Source organism: Struthio camelus, chromosome 3, assembly GCF_040807025.1.
Source record: "Struthio camelus isolate bStrCam1 chromosome 3, bStrCam1.hap1, whole genome shotgun sequence".
NCBI classification, from domain to species: domain Eukaryota; kingdom Metazoa; phylum Chordata; class Aves; order Struthioniformes; family Struthionidae; genus Struthio; species Struthio camelus.
In genome coordinates, this window is record NC_090944.1 from 129659930 (window position 1) to 129684089 (window position 24160).

The 24160-nt window shown below is 39.3% G+C and overlaps 1 protein-coding gene across 18 annotated transcripts in view; it reads right to left on the reverse strand.

Moving 5' to 3' along the window:
• Nucleotides 1-24160, reverse strand: part of PLCB4 (phospholipase C beta 4) — a 222591-nt gene that overhangs the window by 149811 nt on the left and 48620 nt on the right. Inside the window, exon 1 of one of the 18 annotated variants that reach the window (XM_009673963.2) lies at nt 7207-7225. The exons of 16 other annotated variants lie outside the window; for them this stretch is intronic. The gene's annotated coding sequence lies outside the window, so the exon portion shown is untranslated. Of the gene's footprint in view, nt 1-6387; nt 6460-7206; nt 7226-24160 lie in introns of those variants that run through there. One more of the 18 variants, XM_009673964.2, reaches the window with a different exon arrangement.

The window sequence follows — 24160 nt, forward strand, 5'->3', positions numbered from 1 at the left end:
ACTACAACAAAACACCGATTTCTTAAGGAAATTCCAGAAGGTTCCAACAAAAATGTCTATTTGGGACTCCTGGAGGGTCTGTATATTCACGTCGTTAAGATGTATTCATACGAATGACACTCCTTGAGCCAAAAAAAGAAAAACCACTGCTGTGCTACACAACAGTATTTCTTCTTCCACTGAAGTCATCTGCAGTTTACTCTTGGCCCAACGACCAACGGGTCATCAGTCCCATAAGATGATTATTCACACTTGTGCGCATGTGGGCACATAATGCCGTCCTATTTGTATTTTCATTCCAAATCAGCGAGTATAAAATGCATCTTTAACTAAGCAGCGATCATGGATCTATTGCTAAACTTTCTGTTATGTTTCCTATTTAAAAAAGCATTCCCTTTGGGCGCTATGTATGATAAAAGAGCTTTGAATATTTTTATATGTATTTGGATGGAATGGTAACTGTTTCTATACTGGAAGTTCTTATCTGAATGAGAGTTCATGAACACAGACAAAAATACATACCTAATCTCACTACGCCCAGATGATCCTGTTTAGAACAGGAAAAAAATCATATGAAGGTATTTAATCCAAGGCAGGACCAAAAAATGTTCCATTCTTAAGTTTAATCAATATCAAAGTAAAAGTGAAATTATAATGACATTTTCAGTTTACTGTATTAACAATATCATATGAGTGCTGGCATGAATGAATGTCAAACACTAAAGAAAAGAAAAGTATAATTTATAATGGAAATAAGCGAACTTACAAAGAGCCAAATAGATGCCTTCATCCAAATGGACTGTATGATATAAACAATCAAAATTTGCATTTGATTAAATAGGAGAGCTTTGCCTAAACTAAGATTTAATGAAGAATCATGCTCCAGCAACTGAATGTTCTAACCAATTTCAATCTTTGAATTGAACCTTGTGCTAACCCTATTTCATTTTGTAATAGTTACCAGTAAAATGCTATGAAAAGCTTCATGGATAGTTGCTGTTTACTACTGTTTTCCATGAAAATTTATATATAAGTAAATATCATGAAGATGTTACTGCAGTGGCATGAAAGAGCATCCAGCATCATAAAAAAGGAGGGTAGACCATCATGCACTTTTAGAAAAGTCATCTTATAGAGACAGGTTGATACCAAATATTCTGTACTGACACGCATAAACAACATAACAAAGCCTTAAACATAATTATTTCATTTAGGACTTCTGAAAAGACTACTTAAAAGTTACATGGAAATTACACAAAGGCCTTGATCTTTTAATCTTGCATACAATTAAGCCTGTGATCTCATTTCACTGGGGCTTGTCATGGAAAAAAAGTTTAATTATTTGAAAAAAAGAGAACAAAACCAACCTGTTCTATGGCAAAACTGAACAAAAGCAAGGTCTAGAAATGGGGATCGTTCAGGAGAGCTCTTGGATGAAACAAGATTCCAAATTCTTTGCAGCGCTCCAGAAAAGCAAACAGTAAGCGAAAACAAGAGTGATACAAAGACAAAAAGAGCAAATGATCTAGAGGGACAAATGCAAAACCTCATGTTCGCATTTCTCTTGACATGATTTTTTATATTTATATGTCTACACACATATATATACTATTGTAAATTTCATATTGTTTTGGTGAGACAAACTTTCCAGATGAACTTAAAATAGCCCGACACTAACATGAACTTGCATTTTCTACTTTACTTATAACATATAGGCAATAGTCTGCATAGTCACGATATATTTTCCTTCCAACCTAAATCTCCTAAAAGCTAAAAGTAAACTCTTTCCAAAAGAAAGATGCTTTTCTTTAGGCATTCCTAGAATTCCCCACGATCATGACCAAACAGAGAGGCCATTCATTGTGATCCTATTACTTACTCCCACGTATTAAAGTCCAAAGTGTGCCTCAGTGCAGGCAGGTGGAATGCAAGTGATTTCATCTGGACTGCATTTGGCCCTTGCAGACCGAATTACAAAGCAGTTTGGAATGAGCTTAGGGAAAATGTATGAAATAAACCACAAAGTAACTGTATTGTAAATTAAGTGTCACAAGTGATGCTGCATCAGCTTGCTTTCTAAAGGCATCCAAATATCTCATCCTTTTATACAAAGAGAAAATTATTTTTCCTTTCTAGACACCTTATGCGAGCTCTTATATTTGCCATTACATTAGGAATACAGCAACAAACCAAGGAAGTCACACTAGTTGCTGCTTAAAAATGTTCTCTCATGAGAGCTGTAAAACTACAGCTCAGCTGCAGAACTACCACAAAAACTTTTTTTTGTTGTTTTTAATTATTTTGTGGGCTTTTGCTAGCCATGCTGAAACTCTCCAGTACAAGATCAGCTTTCACTGCTGTTTTCCACACTCTCCTTTCCCCTAGACTCCGCAAGACTCCAAAACAGTAACAAATCGTGTTCCTGGCTTTTGCAGGTTACAACTTCTTCCAAGGATACTATTTTTCTGAGAAGTGTGGTTATGAATCAGACAATGAGTGTGATTTTGAAATCAATGGGAGTTCTGTCACTGACTTAATTAGAGCTAGGATTTCATCCAAAGAATGCTATTATATCTGTAATGTAAACTGCGAGGTGAAATATAGTTTGACTGTTAAAAGAATCAAAAAATTGTCCAGCAACTTCCTGGTTCATCATATTTCCAGAATTTACCCGCTATAAACTCAGTTTCTACAGAAGAACCTTTTCACTAAAAACTGAAGTTAAAAATGCATAAAAGCACATCAAACTGTTTGCCCATGCAAAAAGAGTAACATTGCAAAGTATACATTTTCATCAGTACTGTAGCTGATTAGTTTGAAGTTATCAAAATAATTGATTTGATAAAGACTGCATATAGCAGTGATAGAAAACTATACAAAGAATGGAAAAAAATCTCGACACTTTAAAGGCAGAACTTCTTGGCTTAAAACAAATAAATTGATCCACACACAAAGAGGCAGTCAGCATGACTTTTCTAGCTAACTACATTGCTACTGAGATCAAAGATGCATTTAAAGTGTTTTAAAATAGCAAAAAAAGGGGGGGGAGGGGAGGAATTACCTGCAGAGTAGAATAAGGTTGTTATCGATACAAGGAGTTTGTTGGAAGGAAACGGGGCATAACGACCACTGTACACAGAACAGAGGTGATTATGTTTTTCAGCTGACAAGGTCCCTGATCAAATGCCATACTACAGAAATGCCAGAGTACTTTCAACTGGCCTGCAGAGATACAAGAAATTATACCACACTTCTACTCTCTAAAAAGGGGCTCAAGATTCAAGTCATGAATCTTTACATACTGAAACAGTACATGGCCAAACTGTGTTAGTTGGCCAGGCTCCTTCCGTGGTAAACGGAGGCAGAGAGGTGCCTGCGAGAGCTGATTCAAAGATGGCTGTCAAGAAAAACTGGAATAAATAAGTCACCTTTATTTAAGAAGTGCCTCTCCTTCCACTGCCTGTAGAGGAAGACTGTATGACTAGCTCAGACAAAACACTTTATTTTCAGGTAGTTAAACTCCTCTAAAAGGCTCTTACTCTAAAGGGCTGGTCCCTGAAGGGGCAAGGGCTCCCAGGCACTGGTGGCCAGGCACGGTGCCTCTCTGTCGCTGCTCGGACAGGAAGGCACCATTTCCCCTAGCGCCAGGGGGACAGCACTGCACCGCAAAGCGCTGTGCTCCCACCACCGCCACTCACCCTGCACCAGCGCAGGCTGTATGTTACTTACATAGATGATTTGGTTTCTTGTCCACCTTTCTGACCACATTTTGCTTAGAAGACACCAGGTTTCCAGAGAACCTCTTCAAAGCCTTCAGCTGCCAAAAGATGGAGGCTTATAGTCCCTGGGCCCTACAAACACACAGGATTTTCAGACAAACAGCTGTAAGACAAAGAGGTTGCCTGCCAAAACCAAGCTAGTTTAATGGGCACTGGGTGTCTATGTCCTCATTGCCATGCTCACGCACAGGTGAAGCTCACTGCATCCAGCAGCTTGAGCTGGCTGTGCGCAGGCTGTGCCCGGAGCAAGGTGTGAACTTCGACGATGCCCAGCATCCCCTGCCAGGCAGCCAGGGATGCCTTGCCTGGAGAGGCGGCTGGCTCTCTCTGGGCCCCAGCTACAACACAGCACCTCGCATAGGCAGCTCAAATCGCCAACATGTTTGGGTTCAGCTGCAAGAAGTACAGATGTAGCCTAGCTAAATAAACAGATATGTCTGTAATAATACAGACAGTCTTCACGACACTGCAGTCAAAAATGGTACTTAAAAGGAAAGTTGCTCAGGCAGATAACTCACTACTATATACAGTTAGGGACTCTGATCCCATCTACACAAAAGTCCTCTCTGAACTTTGCAGCCAGACAGAAGAGTTAAATTTGAAGTGGGGATGCTTTACCAGATAGTGTTGCAAATACTGCTTCCTATTTTGCATGTAAAGTTTGCATTCTTAACCTTTACATGAAGGTTCCTGCAGTGTTTAATAACAACTTTTCAACAGGTGTTTGAACCACTCTGCTTATTTTAAGCAGATTACATTACTATTATGTAATTGTGTAAGTCAGATAAAAATAAATGATGTTTCATTACATTTTACAGCATTTCCAATAGTATCTGCAAAGTTTTGTTGCTTTTTTTTTTCCCATATGGAATAAGAATTTACAGCAAAAGCCTCTTAGGTCTTTGGACTCTTCAAATTGCTTTTCTACACCAAAATAGGCACATGTCTGTAGCAAAGAAAGAATCATTTCTCTGCCAAAAAGTCAGGATCACTTATGTGCAAGTTTGCTATGTGCAACAAATATTAACAAGTATGAGCTTGTTATCTGACACGCAAGACACCTTCAAGTAGGGAGTTAGAAAGAACTAAAATGGTGCTTTATATGAATCTTTGTGGATTAGGCCAGTTTTGCCTTTACTCATCTTACTGCAGTTCTCTAACACAAAATTGAATAAACAAATGGTTCAGAATTGATTAATCTAATTCAATCTGTAAATATTTTATTCCATTTAAATTTTTAAAAAAGAAAAATGTCTTGAGTATGCCCTAAGTATGGCTCATCGTAATTGAACAATAATGTATCCAGGCAGCCTCCAAGTCAATGAACCTTTGGTTTGCATCAGTTTGCAATCCACCGCTGTTCCCCACCAGCAACTCCGTGCCATCCATTCAGATCAGCTATTTCCCCATGCAGTCTCCCGCCTGCCCATATAAAGCTTCCAGACTTTTTGTTACTAAGAGATTGCAATTCAACACTTGTCCCTAATTAGACAGGCACCGATTTTAGAAGGGTATCACTCACGTAAATGTGGATGCATTTCAAATAACAGAACAGTCCATTCAGTACACCTTCAATCTCTCAGACAGTTGGCCCATTTTTATGACTTTATAGTAATATTTTTCAATGTTTTACATTTGTTTTTCTTATATGTTGTTGTGTGAATGAAAGAAAACTTCACTGTCTGCCACTGCCATACATGCTCTCCCGTTACAGATAAGTCAAAACAATGAACAAAAATACAAATAACCAGGAAAGTGACCGAGTGTGTAACTTCACACAGAAGACCTGCTCATGCAGGTAAAACGTGTTTAAAGGCCCTAACTGACTGAATGCATAAAGGAAACATTAAAATAACATTAACTGCCGTCAAGGTAAAAACATTTTACTGGGCATTTTCTTCTCTGTTCTCTTTCACTGACAGCATACTGCAGTGACAGCAGGCAAAACACGTCTGAGAAAGACTTCTAACATTCAAGATACCTCAGCTATTCTGAAGGATGCATAAAGGATCTAATGAAAAGAAGAAAAGTGTTAGCTCCATAAAATTTAAATTGTTTAGTTTAACAAATTAGTATTCCCTTCTTCTTCCTATTACTTAAACATTACAATCAAATCTGCACTAGGAGATTGATTTATCTTAGCTTTATCAGCTTTGATGGTTAAAACAAAGTACAAAGTAGGGTAGATAAAGTTATAGCTGAGGAAAGATAACATTATATCCTTACAGATACATATTACCTAAAGTGATAAGTCAGCTCAAGATGACTGCTTCCACCCTTGAGCTTGTGCTGGTTTAATTACATTGGCCAATGTAAAAAATAAAAATAAAATAAATAAATAAATAAAAACTTTACAATATTAGCTGGCACAATCATAATCAACACAATTTAGATTTATGTGAGATAAATTATATCCATCAAAACGCACCAGGAACTAAGCTGGAATTTTTTTCTTATTCAAGTTAGAATCACACAAAAAAATCATACAAGTAATGTATTAGTAATACTAATACTAATGTGTACTAATGTATTACTAATACTTCACTTTTTCTACATATACAGTTAGTCTTAAATCAGTAAAGCATAAAGACAACTTTTTTTTTTTTACCCCAGTGTTTTTCTCAGTTGAGCCATCCCTTCATGCATTAACTTCCCCATGAAAAACAAGTAACACAAGAACAAGCCCAAAACCCTGTCAATCGTTAACAAGGGGTGCAGCTGGCACTGCTGCTGGAGGTGGGATTATCACTCACGCGCCGACGCTCTCCAGCCTGCAGCCCGCTCACCCTGTGTGCTAGAGCTAGCGAATACCCAACCGCGTGAGGCTGCAGGGGGCTAGCTCTTGGCGTGGGCGCCCGCGGCCGTCGCGGCTTCCCCAGCAGCGCCGACATCTCTGCTGGCACTGCTGCATCACTGTGGGCGCCCACCCAAGCAAGGCAGACGGGAGCCACCGCAAAGGCAACTCCTCCCGCGGCACTCGCGCGGCTGGCTGCAGGGCAGACCTAGCACAAACGTGGCAAAAACGCGACTGGGATCACGCCGACGGTGCTACTCCATAGGTTTTTTTCCATGTGAGAAACTATTTCCTTCTCCCAAGGACCAAGCTGGCTCACCCTTTACAGCCAGGCACAACAAAACCATTATGTTGGAAGGACTTGTCCAGAGTGTAGAGGAAAGGAAGGCAGAGGGAGAGGGGAAATGAATTCGCCTTGGCCCCCCCAGAGGCACATACCCCCTGCCACACACACAGCTGCAAGGCACAGGCTGACTGATCAGCTCTAGTACCTTACCCTCTCTACCAAGAAGCTCTGTCCTTTATCCCACGCCTGCCACTGCTTTGGCTGAGGCTGACCCCCCGGGCATTCGTTATCCATTATAGCTCCCACCCTGGCACACAGCTCACCACGCCACAAACCTGTGAAATGACCTGTTAGCACATGCCGTCCTGTCACTCCAGCCCTCTTCCTTCCACATCTCTCTATCGATTTTTAAGCGTGCCAATAGTGCTTTGCCTTTAACAAGGCTCAGTTCCTGCATTACAAACTAAGCAGGGGCTAAAGTCTGCAAGCAATTGCTGAATTGAGGACAGAGATCCAGGATTTCAAGTGCTCCGTGATAAAGACTGTGCCTCCTGGGCATCCGTACCACTCTCCCCGATCACAGCACAATGCAAATAAATACTTGTGTCTGCTTCATCACCACCAGACGATTCTCGATCCTCATTGCCTGTTGCTTCAGAATGCCACCTAACCTCAAAAATACATTATCTGGTGCTGCCTCTGCAGTTATTTCCCATTTTGCTGATAAAAGAAATGCCAAGATTGCATGCCCTGCTAATTTTGCCAAAATCTTCTAGGAAATGATATAAACATTCCCTTGTGCTGTACAGCAAATGAAAAAAACATGCTATAAGAGAACGAAGGGAAAGCTAAACTACAGCTGAACAAGACAATAAAAGCACTGTGATGAATGGTTTCACCGCCCCACCATATACATTATCTTCTAGTAGAGATTAAAAGAAAAGGCAAGGCAAAAAGGCTGATAACATTGATTCTGTTTGACACATACTTCCTACCAGACCGCAAACTGCCGTGAAAGAGTGCCTGGTGACAGACTTTACATTAAAACACAAAACAGCCCCAATTTTGAAGAAATCAGCAGATCAACCAGATCATTAACTGCAATTCTATTACACATTCCCTGAATATACTTGCAGATCAGATCCATTCAGATACATTTGGTCAGCAATATTTTAACGGGGCAAATGCTAGAAATTAAATTAATAACTATAATAACCTTAATCAGAGTCATAAAATATTAGCCCCTACATATAAAAGCCTGGGGTTTTTTTGGTGATACCTGCCACATACTGGCAATAGCCTCTTGCTACAACGCAAGTCAGCCACAATTTTCTTCCACTGTAGGCTCTGAAATCCTCTTGATTCAAATTTAGGTCCAGTCACTCCCATGTCTGCCATATAAATGGAGCAAACAAAACGGCCTTAAAAGTTATCTGCACTCCAACTTCTTTTTCCTGTACTACCAATACTTGGATATGCCCAATACAGATAAAGAAAATGCACGCATAAAGGCAGCCAAGTCAATTAATTTTTAACTGCTTTTTTTTTTTCCTTTGGAAAGCAGAAAGGAACTTCAAAACAGTCATATGTTTGCAGGAGAAATGGGAAAGTATCTGCAGACACAGTCTAATCAATTTTTCCCTTATGTGGATATAGCCTAGAGCAATGCACATACTCCCAAACCTCCAGATCCCTAACACAATAAGGCATGCGAGCTGATATGCACACAGAAGAACATCCCAGTACCCGCCTCCCTGCAAAAAAAAATATATATATATATCTTTTTACCTACCTAAAAATAGAGTTTTACAAATGATGCTTTTTAAGCATGGAATGCAGTTAAAAGCTTCCAAAAAGCATTCAGCTTTATATTTATACAAATCTATCAATTCTGTAAAGCTCAGCTGATAAACTCCTGTTAATCATAATGCTTTCTGTGTTTGCCTTTCGTTTGAGGCTCTGGAAGTGCTTGGAAAAAATCTTAATTAGGTCTCAAAACACTACTGTGAAGGAAGCATATTCTCTTTGCACAGAAAAGACAGACAAGGTGCAGACAGCTGTGACTTGCCAAAGGTCACCAAAAGGTTCTGGTCCTAAACAGCACTCGGCAGACACCCACAGGAGCTAAGCCGTGCTCTCCAACTCCCGTATCTCCAGTTGCATCTCAGAGCCACCACACAGTGTATTTCTGTCCCTCACATAAATAGCCAGTCTCCTCTTTGATTTGCAATCACAGACTGAACGAGAGTCCAAGTTTTTCCAAATTTCATGCAAGGTTTGCTTCCAGTTTGGGAAAGACATGTGAATTTCTCTTCTTTCATCTGAACTGGTCTACTGGTCTACAGGCACAACTGTTTATTAATGCTAAAGCAAAACCTGGCTGGTATAATTAAATGTTGTGCCTGGAAGGCCGGAACATCTTATAGCATCAAAGATTTAAAATCTCATTTTCATCCCTGATTACTTAAACCACTACTATAAAATTACAATGGATAAAATCTCATCTGAAGCTGATTAAATCTTTACTGATGTAATGGAAGAGCAGCAAACAATCAATTTACATTTTTCCGTGGCTATTAACCTCTAGTGTAGCTTTCAATTCCACAGTGGAGTATATTGTCTGCCAACTTCCTCTAACTTAAGTCAAAAACTTTCATTTCTGGCTGCCAATCGTCCGCCTCAACAAACCATATTCATAAACATTAAAATGTGCTTTCATTTGTTTAAAATCAAGTGAGTAATTCAATTTGGCAGGAATTATGATAGCTGTATTACAAAAGCGCGCTGAGGTAATGGGGATGACAAACTTACAAAGGAAAAGCTCTATCCTGTGAAAAACAGAAGTGATAAGGCCAAAGATGACCGATCATTTAAATCATTACCTAAAATATTATTCAACTTCCTACACACACTTATATCTATGTGTTGAGCAGGATGTGTGACGCATAAATGCTCTGTACCCATAACTCAATTCAGATCCACTCAAGACAGCTTAAGCAGCACCATTTTTCAAGGGGGATCGGCGCGCACAGAGCACGTGACTTTCCTGCCTACCTTTCTCCTGAAAAGCTGTACATTTACTGTGAAACCTGAATGAGAACTCAGCTATTAGGGTGCATGTGCCAAATTCACATTGCCAGTGCACGTTCGACCAGATTTAAACCTTACCTAAAAACAAGGAAATCCTGAGTAGTTCACGCTGATCTGTGAGGTAAATCTAGGATACCCAAGTTATTATTCATTCACCGGCCTGCGAAAAGTTTCATTTCTGAATAGGGAATAGACCACTAAGAAATGATTCTCCTTCCTTTCATGTTTAGTCACAGTTTAGGCTGCTTCTCATCACTCCCTGAAAATACCAGATGCACGTTCATTCATATTAGAAAGCATTCTGCTGGTTCACATTATTCCTTCATTTGAAACTCTTAATCTTTGGAACTATCACTTACCATTCAAACAGTACTTGATGACATGCAGAGACCAAAGAGTTGTCATAAACAAAATGGCATGCAGTTTTTAAGTGTGAACAAAGCGATAAAAGCTTTTAGGAAAGAACAGCCTTGCAAATCCTAGTTGAAAGTTAAAACTGGGCATACCTAGCACTACAGAATAAATAAATAAATAAACAAACAACTTGAATGCAGGCAGCCTGCAATGATGTGCAGCGGTTCCACTATTAAAAAGGTTTTAAGTAGCCCAGGTAGAGAGTGCCACTGCAGCAGCAGTAGACCTGAGATGGAAGTTCTCCTTACAGAGCTCACATTGATGAAATCTTTATGGGCACAACTGGAAAAATTAAGGCCTGGTCTTCAATTGTAACATATAAAAATGTGGTGACCCAGTACTTTCACACACCAGTAGGAAAAAAAACCCAATATTTGCAACCCCACGGCTACTGAAGAACAGCAGAAAAAGGGCTGCTGCCAACCCAAAAAATGATATGCATTCCAAGAAGGCATGCTTTCCTTGAAAACATCTCTGTTTCATTTATTGCCCTGCTTACATATAGGCCCACTTTGAGAAACCTCCGTCATACTAATATATAAGCATGTTTGGCCCCAAAGGCCACTACAAGTTGAAAAAAATCCAGTTTCATATACCTGAAGCAAGAGAACAGCTGTCATGAGACTATATGGACACATAATCCAAAACAAATCAGTTGATACTTGGAAAACATATTGGGACACAGCAGTTTCCCAAACCCACTTGCATAACCAGCCAGAGCGACTTGTTTACAGTTATTTAGATCATAAGGAGCTGAAGATAGGCTGTGTTAATTTTATATGCTGTTTTTTAATCAAATCTTTCCGGCTACTCAGGACCCAATTTTCTCTTCATAATATGAATCTTTATTGGATGTCTGCAAATAGAACACGGATTCATTTCCATATAAAGAGATCCAAATATACTACTGCTTACTCATGGAAAAAAACAAAAAAAAACATGTTAACCAAGGACTCGTCTAATCTTCCACAGACTTTACACATACGTCCAGCTTACACTGCTATGAATCGGTCTCTCTGCACAATATACAGGCACTAGCAATGGACATCAACGTCAGTTCTGTCCAGCTCTCCATGGCTAAAGAAATACTTACAAACTCAATGAAAAGGAGGAATATCAGGTTGGAAAACTTTGGCTTTTTGCCAAGGCAAAATTCCTGGTTTTACCAAACTATATGTGAGTTTTGTCATCGATTTACAGAGGCTAAAATCACATGTAATCCTGAAGAGTCGCGGTGAAAGTGGCAGAATCCCCTGTTGCGCCTACCTGAAGCACAAACACGCCTTTTTGCAGAATAGGGTGTCGGTAGCAGTTGTAACAGCACTGCCTCCAGAGCAACCTCTCCTCTCTCTTTCTAACCATAAACGAATACAGGCAAAAAGGGAAAGAACAGACTGCTAAAACAGGCCCGGAGATAAGTGAACTTTTTTTTTTCCCCTCCAGCTGATTTGGAGCACTTCCTGGTGTCTCTTGGGTCATAACTATTGCAGTTAACAGGGTTCTTCCTCAGCTCTTTTTAACTAAGCCAAGCTGTAAATTGGGATTTGCAGATGCATCTCAACAGACAGAGAGTTATACCTAGCCTCGGCCATGTTAGGTTGAAAATCCAGTGGGTTGGGTGCGTTCAGGTTGTTCCTTTGGCCACGTATGAGTTATCAACAGTTGCTAATACACAGATTGCACATGAAGCATCATGCGTTTAGCTGTAGCATAATGGTACTAAAAAAAAATAAAAAAAACTGTGACATTTTAGAAACAATGCATGTAATAAAATAATGCATTGTACCTGTTTATTATGCATATTATTCAACGCATATGTATCTTTGTCAATGAAAAAAGTATTTCTTCAGCTATACAAAAACATTCATTACTTGATCTACTCAATTATTCATTTTGTTTAACAGAAAATATGTATTTTAGCAATAGTGCAAAACACTGAAGGAATCATTAGCTTGAAACGCTTTAGAAAGGAAAACAACAACAGATAATTCTAAAACAGATAAAAGACTACCTACACACTTTCAAAATACAAACAATTATGTTTTAAGCTAAAATCCAGAAAGTTTTGCATATACTATTTTTAAAGAATATTCCACTCAACAAAAGAGAGAAGGCTCATTTCCAGACATCACCTGTTAATAGCTTGAGAACCAAATACCTCTTGTGGAATTCTGGTGGCTGCACCACTCAATTGTTAAGACGACTGCGACACCACTCAATAATTTGACTGGCCTTACTGAGAGCTGTTAGATACTGAACATTTCCAAAAAATCTAGAAATTGTTTAACCACGAGCTGATCTATTCTCAAAGTCTCATCAGTTATTTATGATGGTTTCAAGAGCTTTTGAAAAATCCAGTGTCTTGACTTTTAAAGCCCATATAAGAATTAGCCTATGACTCTGAAGATAAGTCATCGTAGCAAGGATGCAGCAAGAATAATGCTTGGGTTTAGTCATCATATACTACCATAAAATCATAATGAATTTAAAAACTAACAAAGTTATTTATCAGGTAAAAGTTAGTCAAGCAAAAGCCAAAGTGTCCCAGAGGTATAAGTTTTGGTACGGGGAATTGCTGCAAGCAGCTGCCTTTTACGGAGCATGAATTGCACATGTAACGCTACACAGACACTTACTGTGTCCTTGGTTAATTTATTAGTAGCTTTGGAGGGTGAACTACTCACTATTCCTCCCCTGTGTTAGGCCAACTTGATAGTCTTTGCATCAATAATTTGAAAAATGTTTCAATAGCTTTCCCCCTTCATGGAAACCATACCTACTCACTTGAGAAAAATAAAAAGAGAAAAAAGATTAATATCAGTTTGAAATCTGATAGCTCTTCTGCTCATTCAAGACAGGTTTATGAAAAGGTTATTTTTTAGGATGGCCAAATTAGGCTTTGGTAAAGTATATGGTAGTTTGTAAATCTCCTGAAAGTGATATGCTGTTAACAGGCAATGGAGGCTGTTCCTAACTCTTTCGTATATAATACTTTATAGGGAATCACACGGAAAGAAATGCTTGCCTCCTGCCAGATCCTGCACTTAAACAAAAGTCTAGAGCTGCTGCTGCTATTGCTACAACCCTATGTAAAACCAAAGTTGGCAGCAGCAACCCTGCAAAGACAGACCATTTACCTCTGCTTCCAACTCCACGTGAGCTTGAGATAGGAACTACGCTCTCAGGTCAGGGCTGTGGGAACATGTAACAGGGGAGTGGGAAGAGTTGAGGTTAACGTTTTAGGCTCCTAGGCTGCACATGGGAAGGTGGGTAGTAGGAAGGTGATGGAGGTAGACAGCACAGAGGCAAGGGCATACCTTAGGTAGGAGCAGAAGGGTCTCACAGTAGATGGGGAAGATAAAGGACATGAGGTTACAGTAGCAAGGTGGGAGGGTGAAAGTAAGACAAAGTAGGGGAGACATGACTGGATCCTTATTTCAGAAGTCTGACAAAGCACACATGTAACCTGAGAAGTTGAGGCTGCTGCCGGTGCTAATAGCAGTTCTTGAGCAAGCAACGCCTGGGAGCTCCTAATGTAAGGTTATAAATAAGCATCACAACAAATACAGCTTTTGCTAGCTTTTCCATGAACTCTTCTGTTTCTAGATGAGGCATTCACTACGTCCAGCCAAAACCCTGCAACTATAAATCAGTTCATGGCAGTAAGGAGCACCCACCTTTGAGGAAGGATGCAGCCTCTGGCTTCCAAAATGAGCAACGATAGGTGACAAGTCATTAGGACCATTAGGATCCCCAGTCAGCCAGGAGAAGAGGCTCTCATTTCCCACTCCCGTTAACTGCTGTTCTGCAATAGGAAATGCCTCCTTCTACCTGCTCTGAAAAGCAGGCTCTGACCTAAAAACAGGAATATACTTCACCAGAGCAGGGGGGCATGCAGGGGAGCAAACAGAGCGATTACAGGGCCCAGGGCCCAGACAGCAGGACTCTTACTGTTCCCAGCTGCTCATCCTGTCTCAGTGTAAGGAGAGATTTGTCTGGTGAGGAAAGAAGTATTACACTAAGGAGAAAAGAGAGGGCAGGGACTAATATTCCTAACATAAGTGTCAATGTAGGTCATTTACCTTTACTTCCACCAGCATGGGAAATACCTTACCACACTTGTCCCTGCCTTCATTTTGCATGGAGGATTCGCAATCTGAGTTACACATCTGTCCTTACCAGCATGCTGTTGCAGCTTTAGGAAATTCCCTTTTCTGTCATTATCTATCCACGTTGTCTCATTAGCATTTCATTATCCCACATACTCTCTGATGCACTTTATCTCCCTGCCACTCACCTTTTCACTTCTTCACTCTCAACAACAGCAATACTGACAAAATTATTTTGAAATGGTAATAAAGTAATTTAAGCCAGCAGCCTGCACTATGTTGGGATTAAATTCTTGCATTTGAAGTACTTCTTTGAATTGTCTCTTCCTCACTTAATCTTCTCTTACTTTGGCTAGTCTAAAATTTTCACTCAAAACTGGGATTTTATGCAAAACCGTGCATTTGAAAACATTAAGTTTTGCCTGATGCCCCATTCACATCAATGATCCAGTTTTTAGCCTGTCCTCAGGATATCGATGCTATCACCAAGTCTTTCTAAAGAGAAAAACCGTGACCAGCTGTAGTTCTACATGTTTCTGGATGAGGATTCCACATCTGTTTGTCTGCTTGGAACCTGAAATGCTCCACACAGCCATATGAAAGCTTTCTTTCAAGCCTCAACACAGCTGTTTTTCAGTCCACCTCACAGGCAAGCTCAACTAAAGCTTACAGGGATGAAAACAGCATATAAACTGAAATAAATTTCACTAAAACAGAAAATACTGACTTCACAAAGATAGTCTTCAGGCTATTTTCTAACAACCACCCAACTCAAATGGTGAAGGAAACTTCTCCAAATTTCTTTTATTTCTAAATGCAATCAAAACACAGAGGAGCCTATTTGCTTATCACACACAGTGGAATTCTCAAGAGTGATACTGCTTTGATTTTTAGATGTATTAAATTTAAAACTGTCAGCAAATTCACATAAGTTAGAAGAGTTTTCCACTGAAGTATACTTTAAAATTATCACAGACTACTTCAGAGACAAGTTTTTTTAGAAAGGTTTCAAAGACAAGCACCATGCCAAACAAGGATTTTGCAGATGAGTTTACTACACAGTACTTTGTTAGTCAAAATCTTCTTAAGACCCTTTGACAGAAAACAGATTATTTCATTCACTGCAACTTGCAATCCATAACTCAAAGCCATCCAGAAAGAAATTCAATGAGCAATCCTTATTCAACTTGCAATCCTTAACTCAAAGCCATCCAGAAAGAAATTCAATGAGAGCAGCATTCCAGATTGCCTTCCAGATTCAACATGACACGCTCACCACCCTCACAGGAAATGCATGCCAGTGTTGAAATTTTTACTTCTCCATGGAAAAATCCTGCAAGTCAAAGAAGTTCAGCTGTCATGTGACACCATATGCCAAAACAGAAATGATAAAGCCTTTGCTATCATTCCACCTGAAATAGGAGAAACTGTTCTGTTTATAACCATTAGGTGTAGTTCTAAGAGCAAAATTTCTTTAAAATCACACCGTTACATAAACGGTTATGCATTAAATAGCCACAACTGCATGGAATGGAAAATGATGCAGTTAACAATCCAGGCACCAGACAGTTGTACCACATATTTCCACTCTCTATGTAAATACTAAAAAGCACAAATTGCTCCATTTGATGATGGTATGCATCATTTGCTAAATGTAGTTGATAGAGAATTTATCACCTACTCCCTTTTGGAGACTTATGACAGAAGCAAAATGGTGGAATGCCCTATTTTTCCTAAAGATCATCCCATACAACAAAAACAAAACGAGATGCAAAAGTTGCCTCACAGCATTAAGTATCAGCAAATTTCAAAGTACTTGAAACACTAAGTGGATTAGAACACGGCCCTAGAAGAAAAAGGAGGTGAGAGTTTTAAACCTTGATTTAACAATGTCTTGCTACCCATCCTTGAAGAAGACACTTAGCGTCTGTGTTTTGCCATCTGTTAAACAGGGGATAACGCCATCTCATGGGACTGTTACGAGGCTTAATTAATTATTGCTTGCAAAGGGCAGACTTCCTCAGCTGGAAGGCACTATTTTAAGTATTAGTATCATCCATAACGTAGATCAGTGTAACTTATGGCCCTTAGCAGTAAATCCTAGCAAATAAAGCCGCAACATTATGTATGTAAATCCTGTTGTGCCACTGCATAACAGTATACAAAAGACTGTACAAATCATGTAATTTAAACCTCAGGTTTCCTAACAAGGGAACCTATTTGACTTTCCCCTCAGGGTAAACTCCCATTATTTAAGTGCTGCAATAAACCTAACAGGATATGACAATTCTTGTATTAACCAGTGGACAAACGTCTGAGAACTTCCAACAGTCCTGCCAAAGCCCTTGCCTAAAAAACAAAAAGAATTGGTCAAGATCTGCAGAAGACTCAACATGTTTTAGCCTCTAGGAGAAAGGAACTAACACCTCTCATGTAACAGGAAAGTCAGTTCACTAGGTAAGGCAGATGGCACAGATGGTTATATCACAAGCTCCTTTCCTTTCGGGCTGCCTCCCTTCCCCTCCAACAAAGGGCTTTTGGTAATACATGGAAGGGAAAGAGGTGGGGCTGGTCCCACAGGACCTCTAATCAACCTTTGGAAGTATATTCTCACAGGAAAACGATGCACCCCTAACTTAACAATGATTTCACAAAACAAGGGCTTTATTCTAAGCTGCTGTAATTACATCATCTGACAATCTCACCTAGATACTTTCTCCAAGCTAAGTACAGATACTCCAGATAGCAAGGTAAGCCCTGCCACAAATGGCCTCACTCCCCTTCAAGGTGGGACTGCAGCAGGAACACAGCGTGTCCATCATTCAACTCGGATAACCAAGGCTCCGCTATACCTCTGCGGCACACACGGCTTCATTTTCTTGTTTCTCTCTCACACATCTTGGATGACTAAATGTCTAAAACACTGTTTCCCCACAGCTCAAAACATGGGTCCAGCAGAAGGAATCCTGTCCAAAGCCATTATAGTACTCAGGTACTGCTCTCTCTATTTACACAGAGAAGTATGATAAAGCATGGATTGAGAAAATTAATATTCACTCCATCTGCACTGCAGCTACTGTTCTTAGTACAGTATACTCTGTTTAATAAACTCTCCCAGTCCTGACGGTGTCTCTCAAGTTTCAGTAAATCAAATGAACATGTTCTACTGGAACAAAATCTGTCTTATTATTAAGTTTTATATTTCAGGAGAAAGTGAACCACTTTCAGCTCAGCTTTTTGTCATCAGTATAGTCTGCCTTCAACACAAAAACCTTAAAAAAAAAAAAAGTTAGCTATGATTAGCAACAAGTCATTCCTTTCCATATGCATTTACAGTTATACCTTTTAACAGGCTACTGAAGAACTGGAAGAATCAGCTCACTAGTGACAAGGTGGAACTACTCTTTGCAGGAAGTAAGCCAGCAAGCTCTTCAGAATTTTAAGTCATTTGCTTTAAAATACATATATATGCATATATATATATATATATATATATGCTTATAGATACTGTAACTGTAAAGATAACATTTCAGATACAATTAAATGCAGCACCCTATCAATCTGCAGACAGCTGCTTTTCCCCTTCAAGTCTTGGGGACAAAAGAATGAAAGAGTGGTTAATTGAAAAATTGCTTTTAAGAAACCAAGAATCATCATTAAAATTGGTAAGGATTCTTACTGTTTTCACTCTGGTCTTGCACAGGACTGTAATGATCAATACATACTGAGACTACGTTCCTTGCTGAAAAGTAAAGCCATTGAACTGTGTTTGGCAAAGCATGAGAAAAGATCCTGTCTTTGCAGCAGGCTACAGAAGTCAGCAGGGAAAGGATATTTACATATGTACCATATTCTCATACTAATCAAAAGGCTGGATGAAAGATATCTAGCAGATGACCTGTAATTTGGGTTCATTTCACTCATTTATAATGCAGTGCTGAATAACCAAAACCATCCGAGGTGTTACTGTGAGACAAGGGAAATCACAGAAGATAAATGCTAGGATAAGGAAACAAAGGAAAGCTTATTAGCTGGTAAACAGGTTGTCCTGGTTGCTGTATCTGGGCTGGGATGTTGCAAGCTGCAGAGGTGGACAACTAAGTGGGTAAATAACTGGTTGGATGGTTGGCCTTAGAGGGTAGCGGTTAATGGGTTGTACTCCACCTGGATACCAATGATAAGCAGGGTACCACAGGGGTCTATTCTGAAGTCTGTCCTATACGACACCTTTATCAGTGACCTGGAGGAGGCCATGGAGTAGCACTCTCATCAGTTTTGCAGACGACATCAAACTGGGAGGACCAGCCCATATACTTAAAGGCAAAGCTGCCATCTACAAGAACATAGCCAGGCCAGTGGGATAGGTTGATAGGAACCTCCTGAAACTTAGCAAGGACAAATGCCAAGTCCTGCGCCTGGGAAGGCAAAGCACCCTGCACCATAGCAGGCTGGGGACTGGCCAGCCAGCAAGCAGCTCTGAAGAAAAGGTCCGGGGGTTCCTGGCAGTAGACAGCAAGCTAAGCATGATCCAGCAGTGGGCCCTGGCAGGAAAGAGAGTCATCAGCATCCTGGGCTATATTAACAAGGGCACAGCCAGGAGGTCAAGGGCACAGCCCTCTGCTCAGCATTCACTGGACCACATCCGGAATAGTGCATCCGGTTTTTAGCCCCTTAATGCAAGAAAGACCTCAAAAAACTACAGCGAGTCCAGCAGAGGCCACCATGATGGTCAGGGGCAGGAGCACTTGCCCTGTGAAGACAGGTTGCGGGACTGGGGCTTGTGCAGCCTGGAAGAAGGATGGCTTCGGGGGGACCCAACAGCCACCCCTCAGTACCTATAAGGGGATTATTGAGAAGACAGAGTTGAGCACAGTGGTGCATGGCAGGAGGAGAAGAGACAACAGACACGAACTGAAAAAAAGAGGCTCAGAGTGGATGTAAGGAAAAAAACTTTTCACCATGAGGACAGAGACTTTGGAGCAGGCTACCCAGAGAGGCTGTACAGTCCCTGCTCCCTGGAGGACAGAGCTCTGAACAACCTTGTCTGGTCTCACAGCTGACCCTGTCATGAGCAGCCAAGGGCCCTTCCAGCTGGAGTGAGTTTTTGAAAGAACATTCCCGGAAAAGGGGAATTAACAAAAGTGGAAGAAAAAGCTTCATTTTTTTGCTGCCAGTTTCACAGTGACACCCTAATCAGATGGGAGAAGGCAGTACAGGCCACAGGAAGGTGCAGAAGACGGAATGGAAACGAAGGGCTGTGTAGCCTGGGCACAGTCTAGTGCTTGGGGAGTGGAGCAGAGCAGAGGCCCTCCCAGTTCCCACAGCAGCCCGAGGCTGAAGGAAGGCCTCAGTGGACCCACCCCACTAAACTAACAGCTGTCTAGCAACTAGCAGGATGGGTGAAACGAAGGCCTCCTTCAGTGCCAGAGAAGTGTGGACGAGACTTAACATTTATGTTGTCTTCCATTTATACAAGCTTTATATAATAAAGTATTAATTTTTGAGGCTTCAAAAAGGAATAATCTGCAAAGGTCCATAAGCAATGCACGATTACAAACTAGATAAAGGCCAAAGAGATTACTGTGTCATTGCTGAAAGTCGACTGCTACTCTGTAACCTTTAGAATGAATTTCTGTTCAACAGTTGAGTAATCGTGACCTTTTTCATTAAAAAAAAAAGTGTGAAAAATTCTTAATTCATTATGAAGAGCTCTTAATCATGCTTTAGTATTACAAAATTCATGCCAGGCTATAGGCAAATGAATGTATTTTCACACAATATTTTAAAGTGTAAGGATAAAGACCAAATAGACATTTTTTCATATACTATCATTAGAACGTAAAGGTGTGTTACTACGTTCCTTCAGGTTAGCTTTCAGTAAAGTTTTTACATGCTTGCTTGGAGAAAAACAACACGTCTTTTTCAGTTGTTCTAAGGTTAAAATAAATACTTAGCATTTCCTTTTGTTAATTATACAAACTATGAAGTGTTAATTTATACGATAACATTAAGCCAGTGTTGAATAGAATTCAGTAACAGATTATATACTGCATCAATGCAAAGCTAGTAATTTTTTAGCACACTTCACAATTGCAAAAGCAACTAGTCAGGAACTAAAATGACACCAAACACAAGAAAAAAAAGTGACTGTATGTAAACATCTGACAGCAGTACATGTGATAACTTCAAAAACGAAGGACTACAAATGACTAACTGCAGGGTTTGCTTTACTGAGAAAAAAGAGGCTGGAACATGACTGTAACACAGCTGATTTTTTTCCTCCTAAATCTAGGGCCTAAGAGCTAGATGTCCAAGCTAAGTAATCTGTCTCTCTCTCTCTCTGTCTCTAATCTATGTGAAATATTAGGCACCTCCAGAGGACAAGTCATCTCATCCTAGGAAATTTGTCTATAACAAAACAGATGAATTTTCTTCCCAGAGGTGCCTTATTCTCTCCTTTGACTTTAGAAGGAGCCAAAGCAATAGCTTAAATAGATTTTTAGCTTTAGGCAGCCAAAACTCGTTGAAATAAATCCTATCGCTAGAGCTAGACAATATATGTAATCATACTAAACCTACAGTGTTCTCTCTGTGCAAAAATTGTCATTGATATGCCCTTTTTCTGTACTGTACCTTACTACTTTCTTTCTGTTTAAATCAGTCCTTGTTTAATCTCTGTTTTATACCTTCTCTTGTAAACATTTTCTCTCTTTTTTCTCTCTCACCCTTCCTGTCTCTTTAGGGTTGCTTTCGTTCTTACAATTGTGGAAACGTCAGTTTAGACTACACTGCTTTAACTGAAAGCAACTAAAACATCTGGAAATATCCACTTCATTTTTAATTTACTTTATGCAATGAAATAACTACCTTTGCATAACTACCTTACTCCCTAGATTTTGCGGCTTTTTTTTTTTTTTTTTTAAGGCAGAGGTGAATAAAATTATTCAAAAATGTACCTAATTACCTCAATGTGGTAAATTCTGAAATCATTAGAAATACTGCATCTTACCAGAAGACCAGAATGCCACAAAATGTAATCAGTGTAGCACTATATTCTTGAGAACGTTACTCATTTATAGCAAGTACAGTATAGGCTGTGAAATGCATGGTAACAATCACAGCTCTTTTCTAAAGACTCAGTCTTAAAAGATGGGAGGAGAGCTCAGGAACAGGGAGTTTTTAAGCACTTACGACTATTACACCACCGGCTTGAAGCATTATTCTTCAGTTTTACCAAAAGTAGTGAGAGACGAAAAGGCATTTTCCAAAGTCAGCTAAAAACAAAAACAGCCCACAGCATAAGGCCTTACAACAGCTTCAAGAGCACTGTGGTAAGTTAACCCAGAAATTAACTCATCTGGAACATTTTAGAAGCGATGAGAATGCTGGCAACTGTTACCGCTCAGTGAATTCTAGGGAACAGAACTGTATCACAGCACAATTAAAAGTATTTTATCTGATAGGCGAGAAGGGAAAGAATAGACACATGTCTGATGATAACTGAAATTTTCTGCAGTTACTAGCATCTGAAAATCCGGGCTAGAAATTTTACTGTAAAGAAAGAAAACGAAAGAAAGTAGAGAAATTAAAGAACATACTTCTTATTATGTAGACCCTTTTCACCAAAACAATTATAATTGTGCACTATGTCAAGGTGGGTGATTTGATCCTAAAAAAATTTATTAAGTCATCTAGGTATAAAAATTGGCCTGCTTTACAAGGGTTACAGTCCAATGTGCATACCCTCACACTCATAACTACATCAGAAATAAATAAAAGAAGAACAGTACCATGCTCTCGGGCTACTACACGGCTGGTCACACACTGTGACCAAGCATTCCTGCCATTAAACACACACCAAACTCTGCTGAAGCGACCTGCCTTTCAGGGGAACTGAGGTTCTCAAGGAACGCATTTTGAAAACGCCTTCTGCTGGTCCCATTGCACAGCTGCTACCCTGACACCAAGGACAGTTTGATTAAACAAAAGAAAACTTTGTCTGGGCCTTGCAAAAAGCTTCCTCCTGTTAAGCAGACACATAAATACATCGAATATGTGAGCGCACAAGCAGAACCCAGTGGAAGAGGCCAACCCTCGCAAGTGGGGAGTAGTCAACTGTGCAAAAAAGCACCCTTCCTTAAAAAAAAAAAAAAAAAGAAAAAATTTAGAGAATAGAACAAGATAGACAATTTCCATTTTCTCCTCTATATTTTTGGGAAGGTAACAGAGAGTACTGATTTAAATCAATCATTTAAATCAATCATTTAAATCAGCAAGCAGCATATTTGAAGTAACAACAGTGATTTTAGGCTATATTTTGCATTTCTCCTACTTCTCTTTTTTGATATGGTTGATTATTGTTGGTTGTGCAATCCACCATTACTCACTGGAGGATATGCTGTATCTACCATCGCTTATTTAAGTAGTATTACAGCAATTATGAGACATATTTTTTTTCTGTATTTGAAAAAAGTGAAAAACAACTTGTATTGATTAGGACACTGATATTTACTTACTATTAGTATTAAGCTCTATTTGCATGGGTGGTAGACATAAATTTAAAATCTTTAAGAAAAGCAGCTACTTTAAGAAAAGAGCTACGTATCTCTACTTTCATAAGCACAGGCTCACAAAAGTGAGACCGATAGCAGTTTTTTTATGATTCTGATTCAGCAAAAGCAGACACACAGAAATAAATTCATGCCAGTGATTATTCACACTGACATTAATGAAACCAGTTCCACCAGTAACGTTGCATGATAGTCAACAAATCAAATTCTCTCCCTCTAAAAACATCAATTGAAGAAAATACTTTAAAAGGCCTATTCTAAAACCACTAAGCAAAATATCTTTTGCTGTCTGTAAGAGTACGCATATATATTTTATTTATTCCAAAATGATCCTTATTATGGATATTTGCCTAGTTTAAAATAGGGTCTCAGGAAGAACAACCCTGCTCCCAAAAGAGCTGAAAACAAAACATTTGTCAACTTCAGTCGAAGTAACTCTACTAAGAGCACAGAGATTTACTGAGAAAGATGTTTCTGTACTTTCTTCCTATAGCCTACAAATAAATTGTAGTGGAAATATGTTTGGGCAACGTGAACAACATGTCCTAATAAAGTTTCATAAAGTAGAAGCGTTGCAACAAAGTCAGAGTTTACAAGCAAACTATACATCTGCATACAGCTATCATAAAACTTGACATCTGTTCTCTCTTAAACTCTAACCTGACAGGGACATTAAATGTGTATATTACTACCCTTAAAGAATCAAAAAGGTAATCATTTATCAGCATATTATCAAAAAGAAAATAAATTTTTACTCAAGAAAGATACCTCTGCTCTTTTCATTCAAGAAAAAAAAAACTTAATACAAGAAACTTAAATAAACCTTATAATTATAATGAAAGCAAACATACATAATGTTGTACTTGTTCTGGTTTTAAATACATATGAAGCATGTCTCGGTGACCTATAAAACAGTGGAAAATGAAAATACATCTGTTTACAAATATCAACTTTCTCCATAAATTATTTGTATTATTTGAGCACTTCTTTGAGCTCTGTAGTAAGCAGCAGCATCCAAATAACGCAGAAGAGCTACTATTCATCCTTATGAAACATAAATTTTCCATGAATTGCTTTTGCTAAGTTCCCAAACTAAAAAAGAAAACCATACCTCATTA